Genomic DNA, 4,672 nt, shown 5'->3' with positions numbered 1-4,672 from the left:
AAAGGTGATCAAATTGATGGGACTAGGTAGGTCACTCGTGAGGAAGTTAGCCAACCCCTCAGGAGTGGTGTCAAAATCTATCCCTATTTTGTCCAAGGCATTCATTACAGCCAACCTATGTTCTCGGGATGTCGCCAGAAGTTTCCATACGTTCATTTCAAATTTTGTCTTCTTGAACTGTTTGACGATATCATTATCTTCAATGATAGGTATGGGAACTTGTTGTGTGGTTGGCATGGGTTGTGTTGAACGGGAGATTGCATTCTCCCGGATCTTGTAAGGACGTCTATCGATGAATCTTCTTCAGCCCAAAATTCATCCATGGCGTATGACACTGAAGGTGGAGGTCCTACCATGTCTTTTAAGTAGACGTCTTCTTCATCGCTGTCCCAAACTCCATTAATACTTGCATCCTCTTCTTGTGGAACTTGGACCTGCTTCTTTTCATCAATCATTTTCTAAATTAAATCCTTGAATTTAAAACAGTTTTCAATAGTGTGACCTCCTGATTGGTGATATTGACAGTAATATCTATCTGTCCTTTTCAACGATTCGAATGGTCTCGGTTCGAGAGGTTTTATCTTGCCACTCTCGGAGAGCATTTCGAACGTTTGTATATATGGGATCCCAATTGGAACGTAGAGTCTATTACTCTTCTTAGGTTTTTCAGTGACTTGTAAAGGAAAACGTGTTGCCTCGTAAGTCGTTCCCATGGGTGTGGATTCTCTCTTAGGTTCATCTTTCGGGAGTGAAACCTCGTCATATTTCTTCTGAAGTTCCTTTATAGTCTTGAGAGTTTCACCTAGCAAATGCGATCCTTCCATCATAGACAGTGTGAGTGATTGTATGTCCTCTTTACTTGATGGTTCTGGAAGGTTATCTATGGCGTCAAAAAAGATCTCCTCTTCTTCTTCGATGGCATGGATTCCTTTGACAGGTTTGATGAGAGACGAGGGGTCAACCTCGTTTCCCTCATCGGAGATAGCCAAGGAATGAGCAAGAGGCGCATTATCCATACTTGGCTTCTTACTGGCAGGGGGCAATGGCAGCTTGTTGTTATCGATTATGTCTTGGATAGCTTCTTTAAGCTTCCAACAGTTCTCAGTGAGATGGCCCCTACCTTGGTGATACTTGCAGTGTGCATTGGGGTTCTAGTTAGCCGACCTCTTTTTCGACTGGTGGGTCCCCAAATGGTCCAATGGGAGTTATAAGACCTTTTGCATTTAATCGATCAAATGCGGTGTCATAACTCATGCCAATAGGAGTAAAGTTCCTCCTAAATAGTTTCTTTTGTCCTTGATTATTCATAGAAAGGACTTCACCTAGGTTAAAAGTGCTAACATTGTTTAAGTGGGTGGTTTTGGAAGAAGAACGATTGTCGTTCTTCTTGCCTTTCCAGCCACTATTGGAGTTATTGTTGGCAGCTTTCAACTTAGCCAGATCGTCTTCAATATTGATTCCAATGTCGTAGATGGCCTTGAAGGTATGGAGATTATTTTGATACTTGAGATGCTTGGAGTATTTTTCTTGAAGGTTCTTGATGAATAACCTTACAGACTCTTTTTCACTCGGTACCTCAATCATCTTAGCTGAGGTTTCTCTCCATTTGTTAAAGAAGGAGGTGAAGCCTTCGTTCTCCTTCTGCTTGAGGATTTCAAGCTCCCTATGGTCGGTCTCAACTTGAATGTTTCATTTGTATCTATCGACGAAAGCGTTTTCTATGGACTCCCAAGTGGAAGTTTTTTATTTCTCGAGAGAAAAGAACCATTGCTGGCAAACGGTCTCCAGAGATATTGAGAACAAAGAGGGGAAAACCTTCTTATCGATACCCTTAATAATCATTATTGTCTCGAAGGCTCTTAAATGAAAATAAGGGTTATCGGTTGCTTTGAATTTCGGGATGTCGTTGGCATTGAACTTCTGCGGAAGAAGATCTTTGTCCACCGAGACCCCTTGTGAACTAATCCCTTGAAACTTGTAGTCGCTAGATAGCTTGCTTAGACTCTCTTGCATGAGGTCCATTTGTTGTTGTTTCACGGGATCATCGATCTTAAGGGTTAGGAGCTTTAGTGCCTCAGTCACGGTAACCAGTTGGTTCCTTAGCTCATTGACTTCTTCTTGCGTTGCCATTACTGCCCTAGCTTTCCTCTTACGAGCAATGGGTTTGTCGAAAAGTTGGACTTGTACGAAAAGGTTGTCTTTGATTAACCGCCCTTCCTTTCTTGACCACGCGCTGTAATTTAACCATTTTGTGTTTTAATTACTTGACTCAAATCGACCTTGACTTTACGGTTTTAAAGAGGAAAAAAAATTAAAAAAAAGGTGCATATTTTGGCAAAAATAATGTATATATTTTTAGGAACCAAGTATGGTATTTAAATTGGAGGATTAATATTCGACTTACCCCCCTAAAAAAATGACGGAACAAAAACGCGTATACAAGACTCTCTTAGACATGGTCAAAGTATGTGCATTGGTGTGTGCGTTGAGTGTAAGTGACATGCTTGGACTCTTGTGTAAGACCATGGGACTTAGTGCCTAGACTCAATTAATGACTTAACAAAGTATTATTGGCAGTAAAATTTAACCGAATTAATTAGCAAACTAGTTAGTTAGACACAAAGTGATGACTCGATTAATAATCCGAACTGTCGTCAAGACGATAGGACTGGCGTCTCTCTTTGTAGTGTAGCGCCAGACGACAGAGCTGTCGCCAGGCACCACACTCCACAAAGTGGCGCTACAGTTCAAACATTGGCGCCATTGCTTGAGCTTCAATCTAAAACTGTTTTCGGTGTTATTAGGGCTGGCAAACGGATCAGGTCGGGTCGGGTTCGTGTTCGGGTCAGCTGATTTCGGGTCAGCTACCCCCCAACCCGATCCTGATCTATTTAACTTTTTGGGTTGAAAACTCCAACCTGAACCTGATAATTTCAGGTTAGGGTCAACCCGAAATTGACCTTATTTGACCTGTTTTTTATTTGGGTTTTGAATCAGGTTGCTATATCCAGGTTGACCCAACCCAAACAACCTAATTTGTTTAAACAGTCTGATTTCTTTTAAACCATAATTAAATCCATACAAAAAGCTGATAAACATTACTTAACTCTTAATATATTACAAACCCAAGTCTATTTAATGTCAGATCTACATAGAAAATTACAAAAAGTTCAAAAGATATAAATGTTTTTACAAGTTATAAACAAAAACTTCAATTTTGGGCAGGCGATGCAAATGGTGGCGTACCATCCTTGTTCATGATAATAACAAGCTTTGCAATTGAGGATCTTGGCTGCTACAAAAGGAAAAAAAAAAATTAAAGATGAAGTTAATATCCCAAAGGCCCGATTCAACCATACAACCATTAAAAGAAAAAACTGAAGTAATAATATAAACACAATTGTATTTAAATCAAGTAGGAAATACTAAATAAACATGCAAAAGATACGATAATACGAAGTAATAATATGAATTAATAGCGTAATAAAATATAACTCTGATACATAGTAACCTCACACATAGATTATTGTTGTTGAAATTACCTTAAAGATTGATGATTGAAGCCCTTAAAGAAACGTTGAGAGCTTGAGATTTTAGAGGGAGAAAATCATAAAATTAAGAGAGAGAGAGGAGGGGTGTTGAGAGGCTACAATTGATTAAAGAACCCCTAGGGTTTTACTTTTTATATGGGCATGAATTTGGGCTTGGGCTGGTTACTTTAGGGGTTTTTAAAAAAAAAATTTCCTTATTTTTTTCGGGTTATTCAGGTCAGGTTCGGGTTAACCCGACTTGATTTTGACCCAATTATGTTTTCGGGTTAAGTGGGTCGTTTTCGGGTTGATATTCTTAACCTTAACCTAACCCATTTAATTTCGTGTTCGGGTTCGTGTCGAACCATTTAAGTTTTTGGGTTGAAAAACTCAACCCTAACCCGCTTTTTTCAGGTCGGGTTCGGGTCGGGTTTTCGGGTCGTGTCAATTTTTGCCAGCCCTAAGTGTTATTAATCAACAGAGGTATGCCTAAAGTCGTACTAGGTCAATTCTGGTTAAGATATTAGACTTTCTTTACTCAGATTAATTAATTAGGAAAAGTTCTTTTAGTCATTAATTTATTTAATCTTAACACAAGTCAAACAAACGGTTAAGAAAAACATATACCATATGTACAACAAATAATGCACAATTAGTCAAGTAGACACGATATGATGCAATGCGTTTGCACCTAACCATGGCTCTAGTTCTCTAATGATCGGGATATGGGTTAGTCAATAGAGGGTCCATGGTTAATTGTCCGGATGCACCGCGCGGAAGCCTAACCGTGAAGGGTTGGCGCGAGTGGATGGGACACTGCGAGTTTTAGAAAAAACTCGCTTCCATGGTTTGGTGAATTCAACATTCTTGGATGTACCCTTTGTTGCTTAGAGCGTTCAATCAGGTAGATGGAGCATGAATTCCTAGAGGGTTATGTCCATATGTAGATCACATATGGGTTTCAGAAAAGTGAGAAAAACACAATCAGGAAGTAGGATCGAGTAAACAATGCAAAAAACTGGTCGAAATTAGAACGCATATTTCTGGCTCGGTATTGGAAGAATTTGGCGCCAGAAAAAAGAGATTGGCGCTGGATTTTGGCTGTAGCGCCTGGCGACAGAGCTGTCATCTAGCGCTACAGT

The 4,672-nt window shown here is 39.7% G+C and overlaps 1 long non-coding RNA gene across 1 annotated transcript; it reads right to left on the bottom strand.

Annotated features, from left to right (window-relative positions):
* Positions 1-3,070: 3,070 nt before the first annotated feature.
* Positions 3,071-3,676, bottom strand: LOC110737344. The gene is made up of 2 exons (XR_002514369.1): positions 3,543-3,676; positions 3,071-3,295 (listed from the first exon to the last, which is right to left on the bottom strand). It is a non-coding gene; the product is annotated as an uncharacterized LOC110737344 (long non-coding RNA).
* Positions 3,677-4,672: the final 996 nt, after the last annotated feature.

Source organism: Chenopodium quinoa, unplaced genomic scaffold (assembly GCF_001683475.1).
Source record: "Chenopodium quinoa cultivar QQ74 unplaced genomic scaffold, ASM168347v1, whole genome shotgun sequence".
NCBI classification, from domain to species: Eukaryota; Viridiplantae; Streptophyta; class Magnoliopsida; order Caryophyllales; family Amaranthaceae; genus Chenopodium; species Chenopodium quinoa.
Note: the sequence above shows the minus strand (reverse complement) of the source record. Positions and strands in the feature narration are given on the sequence as shown.